The 23,331-nt window shown below is 38.2% G+C and overlaps 2 long non-coding RNA genes across 2 annotated transcripts in view; both read right to left on the bottom strand.

Moving 5' to 3' along the window:
* The window catches only part of LOC118170169, a 35,669-nt gene extending 17,854 nt beyond the window's left edge, over positions 1 to 17,815 (bottom strand). Inside the window, exon 1 of the long non-coding RNA XR_004752548.1 lies at positions 17,625 to 17,815. This is a non-coding gene — a long non-coding RNA (uncharacterized LOC118170169). The remainder of the gene's footprint in view (positions 1 to 17,624) is intronic.
* On the bottom strand, positions 1,094 to 2,254 carry LOC118170170. Its single transcript, XR_004752549.1, has 2 exons — positions 2,085 to 2,254; positions 1,094 to 1,508 (listed from the first exon to the last, which is right to left on the bottom strand). It is a non-coding gene; the product is annotated as an uncharacterized LOC118170170 (long non-coding RNA).
* Positions 17,816 to 23,331: the final 5,516 nt, after the last annotated feature.

The following is a 23,331-nucleotide window of genomic DNA, read 5'->3' as shown; positions in this document are numbered from 1 at the left end:
ACCTGAAGTGGCATGGCAGGAGGAGCTACCTGGATGGCCCTTGTCTGAACATTGAATGCTGGCAATCTTCTCCTTGCTTCCTTTGTTCAGATTGTGGTCCTCAGGGCCCTTACACTTTGTTGATTTCCAGTAACTCGTGGAAACTTCCCAATGATTTGTATTTATATAAACACTCATGTTTTTATATTACTGCATTGACTTAATTACAAAACTCTCTTCATTTCATGCTAAAACCGGTGCTTAAAAAGCACCAAATGAGTTCTACAATTCTACAATTCCTGGAGAATTTGATTATGGTCCAACAAGGACTCAGAAAATTTCTATTTTACAGTCTATATTCCATAGATCAACTGCGCTCTGTCTTCCCATCATATTTGTTCTAAGCTGCAACATCTGAGAGATCCAAAAACAAAAATAAACCAAGAAATGTCTGACTTCGAGTTGCATTTCACTGCAGAGATTTTTTTTATTCACTACAGCACACTCACAAAAGGTGAATCTGGTGGGAATACTGCATGAAAGGACACTGTCATAAGATTTCAAGTCCAGTACTGAAGACTCAAGACTTCAGATAAAAATCCAAAGATTTGAAGTTCTCCTTGTAATAGTGTTTCATACTTACACAGCCATACAAGCAACTCAAAATACTTCACATTTCTAATACAAATAAATCTTGCAACATCCCTGTGAGACAGAGGTGTAGTGCAGTCATTTTACAGATGAGGAAACTTAAGCGCAGAGCAAAGTACATGACTATCAAATCGACATTTACTTTCAATATCCAAAATGGACTCTTAGGCATCTAAATGATGGTTTAAGCATTCACAATCAGAAATGAGCATCTCACTCCTATTCAAAAGCAGGGGTTTTCAAATATAAAACACAGAAAATATTAAAGATAATTTAGCTGAGACTATAAGTTAATTAAAAGATTTATAAAAAGACAACATCCATGTGGTAAATTTTCAAGCAGCAGCCCTAGGGAGAAAGCAGAGGTCTAAATATTAATAGTAGCTCTTTGGCCACTGGGCCTAATGTTACTGTGAAGAGATGTAACTGGATTTGGCTTAAAAGCATGTAGTTAGGATGTTCGTTTACTACCTTGATGAATCAAAAGAGATTTATTTCACAAATAAAAGCACAGTAGGCCAGTTACCAACTATTACCAAAAGTTGGCTCATCTAAGAGGGAAGATGTGCCCCTCCAAGCTAAACAGCTTTTGCAGTTTGCTGTAGGAGAACATTCTTCAGGAAAATGTTCTGTGTGAAGCAGTTTTATGTTTTCCTTAAGCTGTGAACCCAAGCCACGCATTTCATCTTGATTTTCGTGCCTTCAGAGTTCGGTCATGCCATCTTCACCTGCCTGCCACTTCTCAAGCCTCTTTTCTTCTCGGCATGCACAGAAGATGGCCCAGACAATAGAGAAATCATTCAAATCACCCTACATCTCCAGCACCCGCTCTTCTGCGTACACGTTGGCTCTGCGATGGCTTGCACTGCTTCTGTCCCCTGCAATAAATTTTAATCAGGTACTTCATACCCAGTTGTACTCTGGTCTGAAACCATCCAAAGCACTGTAGTTGCTAAGGAAACCACTTCCCCGTTATCAGTGTGCTCGGCTCTGCTGCCTCCTTCCCAACATCGTCCTCCCTGCTGCTTTCCCTCAGCACCGAGGGGCAACTCCGGCACCAGCATATGAGAACTGAACCATTTTAACCCCCTCTTGGTCTGCAACCTCAATTGGAACACAAAAGTCACTGCAAACGGAATTTGTGGTATTTAAGGTCCTTGCACCAGCCCACGACGTTGCAATCTCTGTGCAGCAAGGGCTGAGCAGATCCCAATGGGCTGCAAGGGTAAGGAGCAGCTCTAACACTGAAAGGAGACAAACTCAACACGAGGGCCTTCTTGCAGGAGCTGTAAGAATAAATATATGGAGGACAGTAGAGATGGGCTGGATGTGCAGGTGGTCAAGTATTATTATTATTATTATTTTCCTAAGCACTAAAGCTCTATAACCCTTCACTCTCCTCTGCAAAGCATTCCCTGCTCCATGCCAGCCCCACTGCAGGAAGAGTTGTTTACGTCTTTCAGAGAAATGAAGTCCCCCGAGCCATCTGAGTGCAGAATTGATTTCTGACCCTTTGCTTCCTCACACTCTCCTAATGCTTATATTATGCAGCCAACAAGCAGACCACAAGAGTGGCTCACATTCAGGGCTATGTTCTCAAAGTTGTGCATAGTACATGCAGAGCACAGCTCCATTGCTGCAAGCACATGGAAAAAAAAAAAAAAAAAAAAAAAAAAAAAAAAAAAAAAAAGGAGCGGGGAATTCAGCTTTCCAGTGTCCCTCCTTATGTCAAAACCCAGAAGGGAAAAATGTAAACTCAGCCATTAACAGAAACAGAGAGGAAAGTGCAGTAAAAAAGTCAACAAAATTAGTGTTTCCTTGGATAGTGGTTGGTTAGACAGTATTTGAATAAAAATTCATTTTATTTCATAGATTTTTAAAGGAAAGGGGAGAAAGGGGAATATATTCATTAGGGAATTCTGTGTATTGAAAGGGCCTCTTTAGCTATCCATTGTACTTACCAATGAAGGTAATTTTGGTACAGTTCAGCAATTTCAACAATCGTTACTCTTTTCCTCCCTCACTTATGCTTTTACTCACATTCATCTTTGTACAGTGGGACGCAGAAGAGAGAAAATGCAAAATTCAGAACTAAAGAGCAAGCAACCACTAATATTATACAGACTTCTCTGGGCTTTTGCTTTTCCAAACTAAACCTCATTGCCATTAGTATTGAGTGTAAGGATCCTGCTGGGTCTGTTGCGGTTGTCCTATTGACTTTCTCTGGATGAATAAGTTCCTGTCAAGAGCACCACTAAATATCCACTTTAGAAAAGCACTTTTAGCCATAAAGAGCACATTTTTCCCTCCCTTCCTAGAGCCAGAGCCAGCACTGCAAAGCAAAATGAAACTGCAGTCTTTGGAGACAGATATAATTATAAGTAAATACTTCATAGGCATTAATTAGCGACTTTTTTTTAACCTGTGTTTTGTATAGGGAGTCAAATTTCCCTCTACAGTATTTGCTGGTGCTCCTGTACTTGCTACTACTACTTTATAAGTAATAATTACACCAAGCACTGGTACTGCACCAGGCTTTAGACGCTTGAATAATACGAATCTAAATTATTTAGGTGTAGATTTTTCCAGTCTAAAAAACTAAGATAATGATTCAGAATCAGCTGCAGCTCTTAGCGTTTCTTTTTGGTCAGCAACTGAATCAGGAATAAATCCATGGAAGAAAAAAAAAAAAAAAAAAAAGAATCTACAAAAATCCAGAATGTGCATTTGGGACTTCAGTTAATTATCTGAAAATAATCATCCAGAGAAAAGTGAAGCACTAGCTCATCTGCATTCAGCATCGATGTCATAAAATGATGGTTGAAGGAAAAAATCCTACAGAAACAAGACAGGAAAAGAAAAAAATAAAGGTTGCCTCTTTATTGGTCTGTGGACTTCTAGAAACAGCAAAGCAAACGATCACTGAAAATATAAGCCACGGAGTCTACATCTGCCAGAAAAACTAAAAAACAGACAGTTTCTTTGTGCTGTTTATGTCCAAGGTTAAGCAGTTTTTATTGGAGGCTGCTGCTCTCACTGACATAAAAAAAAAAAAAAAGTTGATATTCTACCCTACAGAGACTTACATAATTAAAATTATTTTTCATAAGAAATTTCAGAATTCTCAACTCACGTGCCAGCTTGTCCCTTTTTTTAGGGGCCATGAAAGATGTATGTTCCCTTGCTTTCCTAGGTGATGTTAAGAGTTAGGGTTCCTACACCAATGCAGAACACTAATCCCACAGGTATTGCTAAATATATACAAAGGTTTTGTCGAGGTGAATATTATCAATAAACCTATAATTTCTATAATAAATAGAAGGCTCAGAGACAGGTGGAAGAGAAATGGTGATTAGTTGAATAGTTTCATAGAAGTTTTGAAATGCATGCCACCATCATCCCTTTAACAGCTAGAAGAAATGTTAGCTGGGAAAGTGGACTAGTGGAAAAAAAAAAAAAAAATGTTCTCAGACCTGCCACTTATTGCTGTGACTCAGCATCATGACTGTCTTCTGACATACAATCTGCTGCTATCATGTACTTAAAGGGTTCCCTAACATGAAGTGGCAGAACCTGTGTTTTCATTTTTAAATGCCCTCGGGTTTGCTTTTACCTGGGGCTCTTGAACGCCTAGCTCACCTCATCGCTTAGCTGGGCAGAGGGGAATATGCTTATAACTGTCTTAAGATTTTCATCTGAAATGTAGAGTTCACTGTTCGAACATATGAATATGCAGCTAAGAGGCAGAAGTTGTCAGAAAATCACGCAGCTAGTGACTGGAACAAACAAGGGAAGAGAAATGTCTTAATATCAGAGTTATCTTGACATTTCCCAGCATAACCAGATCTGACTGTGGTCTGCAAGAAATCAATTCACAGGGAAGCCACAAATACCAGCTAATGCCTTGATTCATAAACTTTTATCCATGCTGGTGTGAAAGTCCTATTAAAGTAAACAGAACCCTAGTCCCATATAGTCCAATTGTAGGACCACAGCAGACAGGAAGTCAAGCAGCCCATTTGAAAGATCTCTGGGGGCAAAGGCAGGGGTGTGGCGTGGAAACCAGCCCCAAACATTTTATTTCATCTAGATTCCTGTTGTCCTTATTTTACCTATCCTGGACAGTCTGAAGTCATGTGATTGCTCGGTGTCTTAGTTTTGTAAGGAGTATATAAATATTGATTGTTACTGGAAAAGTTCCAAAAGCCTTTTAATCTAACTTTTTTGTTCTTCACTCAATTATTATTCACATATTTTGGAAAGAAGAGTTCTCAGTTCCACTCGCTTGACAAATGCTTTTATTTAGTATTGTAACAATCTTTTATAGGACTAGGTAAATTGCTGGAAGATTTCTAGATTTTTAACATCACAGATCACACACACCTGTAGATGGGCTCTTTTTGACAGAAGGGAAGAAAGGTTAGAACACTGTACAGCATAAATAATTCCCAACTAGTGACCTAAAATTTCAGGGTCAGGTCTTCTATAGATTTATTATTAATCTCTTGACTTCATCTGACTTAGAGTGTGGGGCAATTGTTCTTAAAGAAAGTTAGGGATTTTTTTCATAATTGAAAAATTGTTAGTTTTAGCTGTTTTCTCAGGTTTCTATTGATGGGAGCTTTTTCTAGGATTTCCCTCAGTGAATTGTATGCTTCTGATGATGAGGGGGACTTAAGGGCTATTTACTTGGTTATGAGATTCTAGCAATAAACAGGGCTACATTGGAAATTATTCTTACAGATATTGCAATGGAAATAGAAATAGCCATGAGGACAGGCACTTATTTAGTGGAAAGACAAGTACAACTGTGTTTGCAACAATTATTTCAGAAACCTGTGAAACTAAATAGGCAATGAAGAGCCAGAACTGCAGCTCATATTTCCAAGACTCTAGTTCAAAACTAAGTGAGGTCAGAGATGGGACTGACTTCTTCCACACAGATAGCTTCCTTATCTACAGCTTCCTCACAGGGGGGAGCAGAGGGGCAGGTGCCGACCTATTCTCCTTAACCACCAGAGACAGGAGCCGTGGGAATAGCGTCAAGTTGAGGCAAGGGAGGTTTAGGCTAGATATGAAGAGGTTCTTCATTGAGAGGGTGGTTGCACACTGGAACAGGCTCCCCAGGGAAGTAGTCACTGCACCAAGCCTGTTGGAATTTAAAAAGTGTTTGGACTGTGCACTTAGTCACACAGTCTAAAATTTTGGGTAGACCTGTGTGGTGCCAGGAGTTGGACACAATGATCCTTATGGGTCCCTTCCAACTGATTATTTGAGGAGGGGATTCTCTGGTCTCAGTGGTTACTTAATTTTTTATAATAATTTAAAAATAAATGATTGGTGCATGAGGGGAAAGTGGAAGAGTATTCCTTACCCGCCCAGCTGATAAAAAATAAGACCCATTGCAGCTTTCTCCATAAGGTTGTTGAATGATGTATGGGAAACTGCATTTGCAGGTAGTCGGCACTGTCTAATAGATGGCCCTGCAACCCAGCAATGATGCACACAGGACATTACCATTATACATGTCATTGCTCAATTAAAAACACAACATTAAGTGAGCCACTCAAAGGCCTGCCCCTGCATGAGGATCGTGTCAAATCTTGGAGAGGTTTCTTCATGAAAACATCTGGTATCTAACTCTTTCACTAAAGGACCGCATAGGACAGTTCAGCGAAGAACCGTCCAAAATTATCAGCCATAAATATTTTTCTGTGAAGAACTGTCCAAGTATGTTATTAACCATATAAGCTGTGAATGCAGAGCTCTACAGCACAATTAGGCATGCAACACCTAATCATGAAAAGAGTATTTCAATATATTAATAAAAAATACGACATTTGAAGAGGTAAAGCTTATTGAAATTGTAACAGGAGGAAGAATTTTCCTGTCAGGTGCCTTCTAGTGGTAGCCTGTTTTAAGCCCTCATACTAAAGCAAAAACTACTGCAGTGCAAGGAGCTGCTCAGCAGGGAAAAAGACAAAGTTTCCCCTTCTGGTTGGAAGCTACAGCCCTTATGTTTCTTCTTACATCAGCAAGCTCTTGAACTAGTAAAACAAAGTCCCATTTAGGTGAAGAGCATTAATAACTGCTTTACTTACATTGTAGAGATGGCAGAGGATTTTTATTTATTTTTTAAACACACAGAGAAGTATGCCTCCATAGTGGTTGTTGCTGTGTGGAAGGAACTGACTGAACACAAAACCTTAAACCCTGTAGGCAGACTTAGCAGATTAGTCAACCACATGCTTGAGTCTATTAATATATAGTTCTATTGCCATGGCAGCAGGTTAAAGTTAGAAGTAACTAGATTTGAATAATTTAAACATGCTAAAAATACCAACTTCCAGGTTTAAGTGGTTCTATTTGTCACTACACTGTCAACCATAATGACAATAACCACCTATGTTAGAAAGTCTACTTAGAAAACAGGCACTGAACATGCAAGTAGTTCTCCCATCTATTCCTACTCCAAAATTTATGTTATAAGGTTCCTCCTGTCTGGAAACTTAGAAACTAAGCTATTGAGAAACTATTGTTTCTCAGCAACAGTGAATACATGCAGTTTGACTTTTATCATGAAGCAATAACCAAAAATCAGAAGGCTGAAGAAGAGATTTAGTTTGATGCAGCTTGGCCTGACCAGAGTTGTCTCCGGGAAAATCTGAGCTCTATTTCATAAAGTTTCTCTTCCACATGCTTGTAATTACACAAACACTACAAAGAAAAAGATACTTCAGGTTTAGAAAATTTTATTTTTCAACATACAAGAAATCTGCCAAAAATTCAGAGAATACTGCACTGTATTGTCATATTTCTCAAAACACTGTGATTTTGGAAAAAAAAAAATAGCATTTGACCTTAGAAAGGTGGTAGAAAAGGTAGTTCACCTACATCAGTTTGCCAACGAGCAAACCAAGTAAGATACTTCTCTTCTTCCTAAGAACTCCTGAGTGCTCAAGAGCTTCCAAATTAATCCAGTGCCAATCCCAATCAATATAAACCACTCACCTAAGTAAAATCATTCAGGTGCATTAGTGCTTCCAGGACTGCCTGTTTGACAGCAGTGGGAAAGATTTGCGGCCCAATTTTAACAAAAGAAAATCAAAAAAAATCTCTCTGTATCTGTATTTATCACAGACACAGAATTCTAAGATCTTGGCTTGTCATATTCATTTTTTAATTAAAAACTAACAGTGAACATTAAAGTTATCCACAATTTCATTTTTTAATATGCAAATTACAGTTCCTTGCATACAAGTAGCAGTATAAAGATGCAGCTTTGTACCACACAGGTACAAGAAAGAGATAATTTTAACATCAACTGATTATGATTACAAATTTACCTATCAGTAGCCCAGTTGGTCTAGTCTAACAGACAATGGAAGAAGGATTTTGAAAGAACAGAAAGGAATGCATCACAATGTGGAAGAATAAGCGGTTAGCTCTGAGTTAATGTAGCTTGGCAATAGACCATCTTTTCACCTTAAGGGATGAAGAAACTGCTCCTTCCCTGTTTGTATTCCAAACCTACAGAGACTAAAACATTTTCATTTTACAATAATTTCCCTTCCCCGTCCATGTACTTCAATTCTTTGCTGCTGGCCAGACCATAAAGCATGGATAAATACATATTTATTAAATTTATAAGAATGAATCCAACTCTTGCACAATTATTTTGATTTTCTCCATGTATGCTAGTAGAATTGACTACGTGCTACTTGGACGACAATGTCCCTCACCTTGAGTCATGCATGTGAAGGTGGAATGGTGTAATATAGGTAAGAGCTATGGTAGAGAAAAAAGCCAGCCACATGGGGAAATTTTTTCACCTATATTTTCTCTTCTGTGAAACCCCAAAGAGGTTATTAACCCCAAAGAGTGTATTAGTTCAATTAGACCAAAGTAAAAGGAGTGGGAGTGCTCACTTCAGGGTTCATGTTCATTCACAGGGAGCCACAAAAAAAAAAAAACTGAAGTCTACGACATGTTGGCTCAAATGAGCCTCTCCCCCCTCCATCATCTTGTGCAGCTCAGTGAGTGGAAAAGCAAAATGTTTTGTTGATTTTGTTTTACTGATAAATGAAGCAGTGTTACGGCTTTGGTGAAGGAAAGATACTGAAAGACCCTCAGCCAGGGGCTGGTCAGGATACAGATGCAATTGTATGTTGGTGACATGACAGAAAGGATCAAAAAGCCCATCAAGTCACTGTTTGGCCTCTGACCACCAGCTGCAGTGCAGTCGTGGGTGGGAGGCACCCAAACTGCAGTTCTGGTGGGCCAGATACCCTTCTTGGGTACAAGAGAAAAGCGGGGCGGTTTGTTCCAGAGACAGAACACAAAGTACTGATTTCTCCTAAAAACTGCACAACAGGAACAGGAGGCTAATTGGCAAACAGGGCTGCAGCAAGGAGCTTCTGAGAGGGATTTTAAGGAGGAAGAGAAGAGTCAGCTAAGCGTATAGAATAAGCTAATACTAATAGCTGGGTGAAGCACAGATACAGGGAGCAGAAGTGTTTTAAATTTGAGATGCTGTTGTAACTGGATTTCTGGGACCGCTTCATTCCCGGCACTGCTTCATTCGCTTCCCCCACTAGATTGCCACTCTAAATATCCATTAGGTTACACTGTGCTGGGAGATTCATCTCCCAGGATCATTAGGCATCTCTCAGTTGAGTTTTCCAATAAAATAGAAGTTACAATTTAGTGGCATAGCTGCAGTTACTGAAATATCTGTCTCTGCTGGCTGAGGGACTCCAAGGTGTGGAAGGAAGGAGAGAGGAACAGCCACAACAAAGAGCAGTGAATCAGGGAAGGACACAGGAAAGGAAGAGGCTTACATCAATAGAAGCACCCAGAAAAAGGGAAGGGTGGTGTGTGTTAGCAGAGACTATTTCACTGCACTCTTATTTCATACTTTCAGTTAAGAAATCTTGTTCAGTACAGGACCAGGACTGAAAGTTCACCTCCCTCATCCCTCCTGCTGTACTTTCCAGTCAGCTCTTTCCATGTGTGCTACAGATAACTGGGCATAAAACCAACATACTTGCATGTAGATGCAGACCAAACACATAGCCTGAGCACCCTGTAAGAAGCAAAACAAAGCCAAAACATCTCACTGTAAGGAGCAATTACATCACATAGCACCACACAAAACAGGCTGTCACACTAACTCATAGGATGATTTTTCATACTTTGTATATGCTGATTCATGCTAAGGACCTGTGTGAATTTTTCTTACACAACCAGTTCAACATCTAAAATGCATTTTTTTTTTTTTTAATATATCAATGGATAGTTATGACCAAACTTCAGATGGATTTGCCTGTCAAAAGTCTTGAAGGACACCATTATTCCTGCACACCCTGAATTGGCACCCCGGGCCTTTCAGAGAAGCAAGAAAATGAAGTGAAAAGAATTGTTGGCTGAAAATCGGAAGATGTAAACATTCACAAAACAATTGTATTCATAATTTCAAAGGAAGAAAACATAATGAGGAAAGCGTACATTAAAAAAGGAAATGTCAGCACATTTGGAGTAGTCATGACAGTCCCTGGGGATAAACTCAAAGAAAATACAGAAGAGCTGGTAGTTATATGATATTGTGTTCTTTCTATCCTTTAATCTTGATTCAGATAAAATAGAAGTAGAGATTCAACATCTCTAAACAATCCAGATAATCAAGAGGAAATTGTATTTAAAGTGGAATTGCACTGAAAGTGGAAATACAATTAAGGACAAGTGTAAACGAATAGCACAAATATGTAGTCATTGAATTGAAAAGAGACAAAAACAAAACAAGTTATAACTAGCTATTAATGTAAATAAGAAAAAAGTCTATAAGTGCATTTTCCATAACAGAAGATAAATCAAGTTTTGTTTTAGTCAAATAACAGCGAACGAAGAAAAGCTCGAGTATCCAAAGCTGTTCTGAATTCAGTTTTTACTAAAAAGGTTAATTGTTTAAGTATCTGTCTGTAATTAATTTTAACTAGGAGATAAATGTGTAGGACAGGAATAGGAAAAGGACAGGTTGAAGCACATTCAACTTAGATGCAGTCAAATTTTAGGAACTTGATGAAATGCACTTTCAAGTACTCAAGGAATTAACTTAAGCCATCTAAGAACCATTAGTAATTATCTTTGAGAACTCTGAGGACAGAGAAATCCTGGGGGACCTGGGAAGGGCAAACACCATCAACTCTCAGCAGAGAAGATGGAAGGAGTTCGCAAAGATTTAAAGATCAGTCAGACCTACTGGCAAGTGTATTAGAACAGTGCTTAAAACTGAGACAAAAATGTGAAGATGGACTACATGGATTTCTTGAGAACAAATTAGGCCAGTCACCAAACACAGGCATTACTAATAATGGTGGAGACAAGCAAAGTTGTAGGCATGCTCCAATAAGGATTTTGATATCTAGAACATAAATTTTCATAAGTTTCATAAGAAAACTCAAGAATTACAACCTAAATCAAGTTATGAAGTGTATAGACAGATGGTTTTAAAATAGCGTTTAAAGCTGTTACCTTCAATCTGAAGAAATGGGAAGATGTTTCTAAGGGTCTTCCACAGGAGGTCTTTTCTAGACTTTGTTCTGCTTTGTATTTTCATCTGGGGTTGTAGATGAGACTGTACTTCATAAGACTGAGAGATGTGTTTTAGCAAGAGATGCACATTTTCACAAACGCAATTGTCTGAGTGGTCCCATAGCAGTAAGCCGATAACGGAGTACTATTTTGCTATAGGACTGGGAACAGTTACTTGAAGCTGGGAGACATTCTGTAAAGGTTGTTTTGCTCTAAATGCTGCATGTAGTTACTGTGCTCATCAAGTCTAATGTTACCTCCTGCTTCTGAAAGAAACCTAGCAGCAGAGCCATGCACTGAAGTGACAATGCTGAAGACAGATAGAAGATGAGGATTTATCAGCTCAGATAAGGGGCTTTGGCTTCCTCATTAGTTACAGTCACTGTGGCTGAGCACCTGCATAACTTCTTCCTCTGGACCGGCAGGGACAAAGCTAGCTGCAAATTGCTAGGAATGCTGCATTTATCATCAGCTCCAATTCACTTCTAACCTAAGCAGTAGTAATACAGTTGTAGTTATACCCCATGCAGGAGGAAAATGTAACAGTCGTAATAACGAAACCATTTGGATCAAACTGTTGCAGAAAGGCTGTATTTCAGATTTCTGGCATAGAAAGTGTTTCATAGGAGATTATAGTCCCCACCATAACTGAAAAAGCAGTGCAACACTCTGGAATATCTTTTAAGAACCATACCATAAGGGCAAGTTAGCCCAGCTGAGAAGCAGGACACGTTACTTGGGTGACATTCTGATCTTGCATGACAATCTTACTCAAGACCACTTAAAGCATAAAATATTCAGTCCCTTTTGTTACCTCATGATCTTTATGCACTCCCCCATGAAATCAACATATCTCTTAAATCTGAAACTCTACAAGTTTAAAAGAAAAATCACAAATAGCAGGAGATCAGCCAGTCACATAGCAACTAAAAAAGTAAAGCAGACACAATTGTCTTCCTCAGAAAAAATACACTATTATCTCAGACCCTTTGTAATAAACAAACAAAACAAAAAAAAACAACCACCAGTGAAGTTTGAATGGGTCAGTGTTGCATAAGAGCTATAGAAGTTTTTCCCTGCATCTGCAGTGTTCAAAACACACTGGGCACATCTTTTCCATTACAAAGGGCTCAAAGACCATATTATCCATAATATGACTTGACCCAGAAGAATATTAATTCAAGGAATGCACATCTCGACAGTGGAACTGAAGATAAAACTTAGCATGATACAGTAAACAAATTGTTGATATAATAGTTGCATATTTATCAAAAAGCTGCTGAAGTCTTGTATATTGAGCTAAATTACATTCACACAAAGGTACGTGAAGAACAGCATGAAAGGAGTTCATCCCCACTTATGCTCTTCCACACGCTTTGACTCTAGAATGAGGACCAGGAGGCATAAAGTAATAACATAAACAACCCCCAAAAAAGAATGGATATAATGAACGCTATTGCTTTTCCGCCTGTCCTCCTGGAATTCATTCTCAATGGGAGCGAGAGTGCACAATATTTGGAAACAGAACAGCAGGGGAATTAACAGGTTTGTTTCTTGACTTCTCAGAGTACTTTCTGCAAGTTCTTTCTTCATGTGAAATTAAGGTTTTCCCAAGTCTGGAAGAATAGCATGGACAATTTTTTCTTAAAAAGACTGGCAAGTTGAGAGGTTAAACTTTAGCAAGATATATTATCTAAAAACTAATTGAACCTCTGACTCCATAGAACAGTTAGTTATTTTCCTAAAATGCACTTTTCCTACCCCCGCCCCCATCACTCCCTGCACCAGTGATTGGTCATTACAGCATCTTTCAATCTTAATGGGACTAAACTTCTAATGTAAAACACAGGCAGTGTTCTCCCTCACTTCCTCACAAATACTGCAGCTTTAATATGAGGCAGCAAGGCAGGTCACCATCCTTTTTTTTTTGTCCAAGTAACAAAGTATTTCAAAGCCATATCCCCCAGGTATTGCATATACAGACACACATGCATAGTTCCTGCTGTGCACTGAGACTTGAAGTTACAATACAACAGTAAAGGTAAATTTTTCCTTCAAAGTCCATTTATAATCCCCCACTAACACTTATGAGAGCTGTGCAAACCCATTAAGAAAGATGAATATACTTCCCCCTTGGGCATAGCCTTGAATTACAAACCAAGAAGGGCTACAGAGGTCTGACACCTAGAAAAAAACCTTGAAAATCTGTGTTTCTAATGGAAATGCACCTGCTTCTCAGTCAGCAGTGAGTACAGTACAGCATTACACTCACCTCTGCTGCTATCATTATGCAGATATACTCTCTGTGGTAAAAGATAAATGCTAATGATATTTAAAATCCATTTACAAACCAGCCCTTTTGGAATCTCCCTCCCCATCTGTATCCATTCACTTGGTTGAAGATCTGTCCACAGTACTCAGACATCCTTCTGTTGAAAAGTCATGTAGACATTTATTCAAGAAGATCTTCAGCAGGTTTCCAAGTTACTTCAGTATTTGTCATTTTTAAAGTGTTTTCTTGATAAACAATAGTCATAATGAAACATACTTTGGGAAACGGAAAAAAGTCCACTGACAATTACTCATCCCCCCATTCACCTTCCAGGAAGGGGAACAGGAAAAGTTATTAGCTTTTCATAGCCTCAAAACCATTCTTAAAAGCATTCTTTGTGGTTGCCTCTCACCTCCAGAACTACAGATCACTCAAGGCCAGGTTGTGATACTTCTTGTGAAAGCTCCTAAAAAGAACTTTGAAGTCCAGTGGTGTCAAACGCCCGCTGAAGAACTAGCGTGGGCAGTCAATGGAAATGACAATTTGTCCTTAAAGGTTAAAAAAAAAAAGAAAGAACATATTGAAGTTACTTCATACAGAAGGCACATATGATTGCATTGGATTTCATATCAGTGGGAGAAATACATTTATCAAAACCAATTCCTAACTTGCTTTTAAGAACATTATGAAATAATTCTTGCCACTGTCTCCTCCTGCACAGTATCATTGCATAGACTGAAACATAGGAAAGCAGATGCAGAATTAAACGTAATTTGTCCTACTTAAAGATTTATTTTTCCTGAATTACCTCTCAAAAAGCCCTGTTTTTTTCCCCTTGTTACCTACTGACCGACTTGCTCAAGTTATTGTCACAGTACCTTATTTCTTCACTTGAAAGAGGGTAATTTCCAACTGATATAGTTCCATACTGATTTGCCTTAAGAACAGCCAAATATGCATAACTGTTTCCAAAATGCTGAAGACATTCTCTTTCCTATCTCGCTGGCATTGAAGCTTCCCACTTTACCACTGGAAATCTTCCTTTTCCCCTCCTAATCTGGACTAATTTATAAGAAATTCCTAACACATGGGAAATTTAATTTTGAAACATCACAGTAATTTACAAATAGCTTCTGAAAGTAACCAATTGGACAAAGTATATTCATGCACAGGTGGAAGACAATTTAATAAGATGCAGCATGTGTTAGCAGGTAGCACTGCTATACATCTACCACAAGGATGGGTGGTAACTTTTTTTTTCCCTTTTGATGTTTAAGGATTCTTTAAGTTCATCTGAGATGTCCAGGCACATGGTGGCCAGAAATCTCATTTGCTCTCCACTATATACAAATCAGCCCCATGACACATGCTCACCACCACTGAGAAATATCTGACCAACACCCTGACTGAATGTGGATTTGTACATCTTGGCACATTCAAAAAGCATCAGGAGTACAGGAATTATTACACATTTATGCCACAGATATGTTGCACTCACTACAAATGGCTCATCTGATCACATCCTTCAGCCCAGGAATTCAGAGAAGGCAAGGTAACTACTTCACCTTGCTACAAACACATCCCAAGTATGCCCCAGTTAGCAATGACCTGTCTTTATTTCTGTAGCCCCTATGAGGCTGCGAGGCTGGTGAGTCTGCCCCACAGTCTCACCACCATACAAGAACTGCAATGTGGGTTTTTGATTGTCCTAGATTTCATTCTAAATTAGCCCACCGTACTCACTCAATGTAGGAAGAAGTGCTACCACAGGTAGCTAGACAGAACAAGTTGAATACTGACAGGTGTTCTTTTCCACTGGAGAAAAAAAAAAATCTAAGAAATACCGTGCCTGGGGTTTCAGGCCTTCTCATCAGAATTCAACACAATACCAACACCTCTAGGTAAAAAAACATTGCACAGGAAAGCAAGAGGTGGTGAAGAAACAAATGAAGCAGTGAGTGAAACAAGTTTTTTTTTTTTTGTTTTTTAAACACTGTACTTAATTCACTCTCCTTTGTTTCTCAAGCAACTTGCCTTTCACCACAGCCCAACTCAAGATGAGTTACTGACATATGGCTCTTCTGGAGCAGGTCAAGCCATGCATCCATATAGCTGTGTGTCAAGGCACAGATGTCTCACATGTTGGCTCACGGCATTGCAGCTAACTACAATTGGCTTTTACAGAGGACAATAGGAAAGGAGAAGGGTGCTGGAACCTCAGGGGAATCATTTGCAAAGAAGAAATGAAGAGTTTCCTGAAAAAAATACTACTAGTAACAGCAGACTGCTGTAGCTTATTTGCCTCTTGGCTTTGTTTGATGAACCAGAAAAGCATACAAAACATGAGGAGTGCAGGGCTTGCTGCAGCTTTCTAGCTCTCTCTTTTGCAATGGAGTTCAACTGTTTGATTACTCCTGATGGTTTAAGGATGAACTTTGTTCTAAACTATTAGTCCATGGCAATGGGCTAAGTAGTTGATCTTTTTAATGAAAAATTGATTACACAGAAAAGTTTGGCACAGAACTGAAATAGTGCAGATATTAATTGGTTTTTAAGCAGGGAAAAATGATTAGTCATTGAAAGGTCTAAGTTCTGATTTGAAGTTCCATATTTCAATGAATAAATAATTCAGCTGTATTGTTTTTCATAAAGGTTGGCTTTATGGGTTGTTTGTTGTTTTTGTTTTAAGAGATTTGGATACTGAAAAGGGAAAGTCTGAAATCAAAAGATTTTTCTGGAAACACAACTTTCCTACTTTGTTGGTATTTGCTCCATAAGAATTAATGCATAAGAATAATTCAATATACAGACTGCCAGGTCTACACTGTCAAAAATTTAATGCAAAAACTTCCACATTACAGTTTTTATTGTTATATTAGCTTTTCCTTAATCTAAAACAATCAAACAAACCAACCAAACTCCCCAAACCAACCAAAACCCCAGCAGCATTCAAGGCTGATACCCAGGCATACATGTCTGCATTCAGAAGACACTTCTGCTCTGACTTGTCATCCCAGGTAATTCCAGCATTCCAGGCAGACTCACACACCTGTTATGTCCCAGGCAGTTATCTTAACTAAACCTTCTATTGCTTCCTGTCAATCCCCTGACAGCAGCCATTAGCACAGCTCATTGAAACATTGCACTGAATACACTGTTTCCTTTCTGACCATAGGTGCACAAGCAAACTTAGTTTTGTATATGATGCAAAACCCATTCCACTTACCAGCTGAGCAAAAGGAGCTCAATTTTTATGTCTCATCTCACCTGGACACTTCCACCAGTGAAATGCAAAAAGCTGCTATCTAAGAGAAATATGCTATACCTACTGAGAACTTCTTTTTCCCATGTGTAACCATCCAGAAGAGCCAAATTATGCACAAGGAGCATGGCTGGATTCATAAGCTCACATTTGGACTTCAAAGGCAAAACAGACCAAAGCACAAAGTGAGAAGAAAAATGTGGGGAAGAAAAAGAACAAAAGTTGCTGGCTATAATCTGGAAAAAGGACAAGATAGAAGGATTTTTCCTCAGATATTCATGAGAAATATGACAGCTATCCCAGCACACAAACAACACACAGGGAAGAAGCAAAGGAAATATTTACCTTTATTTACCTCTTCATGTTATTTAAGAGATTCATGCTGTCCAATGCAGAGGAAACTGCAGTCACGCTAATGACGAACAGATTGCAAAGACTTCATTCAAAGATACAGTAAAAATAAGAACAGTATGTACAAGCACATACATGCTCTGGAAGACAGGAGATGAACATCATGGTAATTTCCTGACTTAAGAGCTAGAGGTTCAGTCTCTTTCATTCACTACAAGTAGCAGATACCAACAACATCATCCAAAACGTAACCTCACTTCTGATGGTGGTTTGTGACACTATAGCTTTTAATTTTTTTTTTTTAATTTGTCATTAAATTCATTATCTCAGAGGAAGCAAGCTAAACAACAAACTTTTCAAAGTTACTGCACGCTACAGAAACAGGCAAGTGAAAACTAAAACTCTGCAGCCAAACAGCAGCTATAAGGAAAAAATTTCTTTAATGAGACAGAGGAGAAGGAGCCAGGAGTGGGATGCTCCCACTGAGCATTGCAGGAAAAGAATGAAATGGGTACTCACTGTTTATTGTGTACTAGCACTGAAGAGTGAACATCAGCATCCTGCCAGGGAGGCAAACAGCTCCTGTTCTGTTTGTGAAGGTCTCACACAGTCAAGGATGCTAACAGGTTAAATGGTTGCATCTAGGATGCTTTCCCTCTGAAAGAATGTACTCTTAAGGGAAGTGTCAATATTTCAAGGAGGACCAACAAGTTCAAATGGTATTGAAATGCATCTCAAATGAATCAGGTGTAATGAACTTGGCTAATGGGTTTGTAAGCATATGAAATTGTGTTCATTGTTGCTATTGTTAAGCTTGGATGCAAGAAAAGCAATCAAACTGCTTCATCTGGGGGAATACGGGGACAAGTGTAACCAAGGCACTTAATGAATGCTGGCAAAACATCTTTGTTCCCAAATGACCTGAATTCATTTCTTGCATACATATGGATTTTCAAAGTGTTTCACCTTGAAGTGGAAAGCTGCAAGCCAGGGAGTCACAAACTACTATTTGTATTGAAAATACCTTTAAACAGGGCCTAGGGGGCTGAAGAGAAACTGTCCACCACAACACAGTTTCTAAACTTGGTGCTTAAGGTTTCAGAACAGCAGAGACCACACACCTTTTACAGACAAATAGGACTGCTGAGATTACTTGTTTCTGCAGTTTCAGAGACAGTGCCTAATAGCTGTCAGTGTAGGTGAAAATGCCTTCCGGGGATGAGAAATCACTTCTGTGGAAGTGCTTTTCCTCCTATTTCTGGCACCTCCGATGCAAGACCCATGCGGCCTGAGTGCTGGCTTTGGGAAACACATCCCCGAAGTGAACACTTTCCACAGTCGTTGTTATTTTTTTTTTTAAAAAAAACAGTGCTCACTAAATTGTGACTAATGACTCCAATACACTACTGCAGATCTTAGGACATGAACAAAATAAAAAAATCACTTTACTTTGCTAGCCAATATATTTCAGACCCCTGCATAATCAGTACTCTACTTGGCTGTTGCCCAGGAGCCCTCTCAGGAAAGCTATAGATTTCTGAAGTCTCCTCCATAACCACTAGATAAAATGGGAAGTTTCAAACCAAGAAACAGAATGTTGATTTTACAAATTATTTTTTTTAAAGCAGTTTTCCCCTACCTTTGAACAGAAAATATGCCAGTAAAAATAGATTGAAATGAAAGCTGATTTTGTTTAAGCATTCCGGCACCCTGCAAAAAAAAAAAAAAAACATCATGAAGGAAAAGCATTAAACATAGTAAGAGGTAAAAGGTAAGAAGTCACTTTTACATTCTTCCTCACATATGCGTAGAAATTGTTATATACTTACATAAGTGGCTCATATATTCAGCTACAGTTCTTACTGTAGCACCAGTTCTTACAGTGGCACCATGTATTCAGCTACACTTCTTACTTGCAGGTCTCCAAGTCACACTTAGAGAATGTGAATTACTCTGTGCTCCAAAGACAATAGATTCTCTCCTGTATAACTTGCAAGGAGAAATTTTCATATTATATTTATAGTTGGTACCATACAGAGAGGATTATCCACTCCTTTGGGATAATACTCACCACATTGTCACTGACCACTGATGCCTGAATAAAGCTGTTGAAAAACTTTTTTTTTTTTTTTATGTTATAGAAGTTAAAGGGCCATCAACCATCATAAATTTTTGTGACAAAATATTTAAAGAAATGAAGGAAATATGAGTTATGCACTCTGACATGAACATAATTTATACTTGGTAATAAGTTAATAGGTGACTTAGAAATCTGCTATTAATAGGAGTCTACTATTGACTATTTTTCCAAACTCTTTTTAGACAAATATATGCCGCAATTCACTCACATATGGAGCTTCGACACTTCATGTTAAAGGTTCTTCAACAGCATCTCTTCAGGTCTTGCTTTGTGATGTATGACATTAACACAGATCTCAGTGTGACATACCTCTTAGCCCTTCATGCAATTTTACACACACATAGATTGCTGTGTTGTGTTATAGCTTGTGTATTCTCTCATTTAGAGGTTATGAGATGTAAACATTCCCTGTGGCTAAGTGCTTGTAATTAAATACAGTGCTGAAGAAGCAGCTAATTAAAAAAGTGTTTTGATGATGGCTGTGTAATACCTAATAACCTTCATAGTGAAACAGCTGTGAAGAAAATACTAAATTTGTTAACATTTTCTGGCAGTGCTCCATGAATATCATGTTTACATGACTGCCGGCACTAAGGACCAGATGTGACAGGCATTAGCTCAGGGGCTTTTGGGGAAATCACAAGAGCTTGGGTGGATTTGGGGCCAGTCACTGGGGCTAAGTGTCACCTAACCCCACCCAGTACCCCATTTCAAATGCACATGTCCCCTTATGGCACACCTGGGCTTGGATATCTGAACTTGGATACCAAAGCTACAGAAAAGGAGATACTCAGACAAAAGCTGCTTACTACCTCCTTGTGAGAAGCTTGCATCTCAGGATAAATGTGCTTTGGAGCAGCATGAGTATTGTCTCCCCTTTGCTCTATAAGGAACCTCAAAGCAAGATTTGGGATTTCTGATTTCAACTCTTGGACCAGAAACTAAAAGGTAGCATATACAGCATATAAGTATAGTGACCATAACTAATGTACCCAAAACCTAGCTGTTTTCTTTTGTAGCAAATCAGCCCCCAACAGTTACTGGGACTCTGCAGCTTACTAAAGTCATGAATGGGCTCATAATAAAAATCACATTTTTCCATGCTTCAAAAGCGCAATAAGTTTTTGCAAACCACAGAAGTCAAACAGATCACTATAAGGGACAGATTGTAAACAAATTTCAACTTCATATGCACATGGAAAATGAGGACAACACAAAATCAATAGCAATATACTTACTAATATGAGTCTTAGCCACAGGCTGCAGCATGGAATGCAATATACATAAGATAAACACTTTCAATGCAACACAGTTCAATAAAATGATAGATATTCCAAAAATAAAGTGTCCCCAAAGAAACAGAAAACATAATATCTGCCCTTAGAAAAGAAAATACTTGTAGTCTCAGTAATCAGTATACAATGATTTATGCCTTCAAGGCTAGCTTTGTAACAAAAGTGTTTCTGAAAAAAAAAAAAAAAAAAGTAAAGTTTTTCATATACCAGAGTCTCTCAGATAGGCCAGGCACCCCTGATCTGCTTGCCAGAGGTAATGACCAGCAATACTTGCACGATACATTTTCCTCCTGGATGGGGGATGCATTTGGGGCTGTATTAGACAGAAAGGTCAGTAACCTCCTGTGACCATAAGAGGGGAACCCATGGGGAAGAAGGGAGTAGATCTAAATAGAGTCCAGGCTTCCACTTCATGGCAATGAACTTTCAGAGTTGGATAACATCATCCTCATAGCACAGTGCTTTCCAAAATTAAACAACGTAAAATAAAATAAACTTTTTAAATGGAATTTTCATTTCCAAAAACTTCCGTAGGTTATTGTTCTTCCTGTACCTCTTACCTCTCATCACTGTGGGATGAATTTTTTACAGCATTGACAAGGTTTCATCTGATTGCTGCATGAAAAGAAGACAAATCAGTCCTCAATATCCTGTTGAACAATCATCTGATTTTTAAAGTAATTCTGTATTGCATGTGATTTGCAGGAGAGAATCGGTTTGATGGCTGTCTCACAATATATCAAGTGATTCAAAACTTACCTTCAAAACACCTAGCTGGACTTGTTGCACCAGAACAAACCAACTACTTTTTTATACATATTCATACCCAAAGCCAATCTTTATCATTTGCCTGTTGGAAGGAGCCAGAAATTAGGAAGGTGGCAAAAGAAGGAAACACTGATTTTTTTTTTCTTCTTAATACAGAGGCACCTGCACACATTGAAATTTAGTCCAGTTAAATGCAAGTGCTAAGGATTTGGTTTATTCACTTTTTTTTTTTTTTTTTTTTCTTTCCATCTTGCTGGGTTACTTCCTTTAATTCTGTCTCCACAGTGACTTTCACAATCTAATGACACCTTGCAGATCCCTTGCAGATCCAAGTCAAAAAACAGAACATGGTCAAGCTTCCTTGAGCACCATCACATAGTGCTCAAACCTACAATTCCCCAATAAAAATAGAAAAAGCTGTTTCTTCATATGATTACTTCTGAAGAAGTAAGATTTCTGTGGCTGTAAGATTTTTATTACTGAATAAAATATTTTTGGATGGCAAAAGTTTCTTGAACTTGAATGAGTACTATTTTTCATTATGTTAATTTAAGTGGTAAAAGGGTTTCCTGACTGACACTAATTGATGGTCCCCTCCTGGGGCTTAATTGACTTGAGCTTGTCTCTGTAAACCTGCACTGTTAATCAGCTCCTTACCCACTCTGAAAAATGTTTGCAGCTGAAATGTCAGTGGGGGTTACAGACAGACAACATTGATTGTAAGTAAGGGTACTTTTGAATACTCCAGTTGTGGTATTTCATTAATGTTTGCCTAAGCTTGCTCTAAAGAAGAAATAGTTTTGGATTCATTTGCAGTTGGAATTTTGTTGTTTTGTAAGCATTTCATTTAGGTGTTTCCTTTTATCTATTGCAAATAAGTAGGCTTAGATGACTAGATGTTAAATACTATTTGAAAACATACAGAATTAGCTAAGATATAAAGCCATCCTGTTCCTCAAAGGAAAAGTCATCCTTTTGACTACTACATCCAAAGTATTCATGCTGTGATTCTATATTCTGAAAATGAGGGGAAAATTGTCTTGTTAGAGATTGGGCAATATCCTGTCTTCCACAACAGAACCAGTATTGAATATTTCCTGAAGTTTTAGTCTACATCAAAAATGGTTATTAAGAACCTTTGTATAAATCTTTCTGACATTATGCAAGTTATATTTCTCTCAAGTCCTGGAGACATTTCTTCAAAGAGTGTTTGTTTTAGGACTCCATAATCCTCTGACAACACTTCCACCTTCATGATTCATACTGAATTACCACAATCCTGTGCCAGTGTTTGCAGGGACAATATCCAACAGTAAAGACATCATAAAAGATATAAAATAACTTGAAATAGGCATTAAAATGTTAATGTATTGGTGTCAACTCTTAAACTATACCAGTATTGAATTGCCCTGGCACCTCTGCCCCTTGATTTAAGTACTTGGTATTTTGATTTAGAAAGTCACTTTAAAAAACACTTACTATAGTCATAGCCCTTTCTCCAGCTACCAGTAATAGTTCCATCTTCTCATTTTAAAAGACACTCTATACTCATATCAGTTCACCAATTTCTTAGGAAATCCCATGTAATCACACTATAAGCCATTACTTATTAGTAGTAGGGGTACTATTGTTACAAACATCCAAGATGGGCAATAATCACTGAATATTTGTTTCCTTTCTATAATGAATATAAAAGTAGTGACCTCTTAGCATTGTTTCTTAATGAAAAAGGGTACATAGCAAAGTATCACTTTGTATTTGATTTGCTGATTACAATATTTTTCCACTATCAGTATCAAAACAATGGTTAAAAACAGTTTTAAAGAATAGAAGAGTGATTTATGAAGCATAACCAATTATTTTACTGCCCACTGCAAATAGTGGAGATGCTTGGTAGAAATAAGAATTGCTGAGCAATGTAGGTGGCATACACAGGCAGAGAAACTACAAGTTAGAAAGACTTTCTTTTCAGAGTTTAATTCTCAAAAGATGTTTGGGAAAATAAGGTTATTTATAGCTGTTT

This window comes from Oxyura jamaicensis, chromosome 7 (assembly GCF_011077185.1).
Source record: "Oxyura jamaicensis isolate SHBP4307 breed ruddy duck chromosome 7, BPBGC_Ojam_1.0, whole genome shotgun sequence".
NCBI classification, from domain to species: domain Eukaryota; kingdom Metazoa; phylum Chordata; class Aves; order Anseriformes; family Anatidae; genus Oxyura; species Oxyura jamaicensis.
Note: the sequence above shows the minus strand (reverse complement) of the source record. Positions and strands in the feature narration are given on the sequence as shown.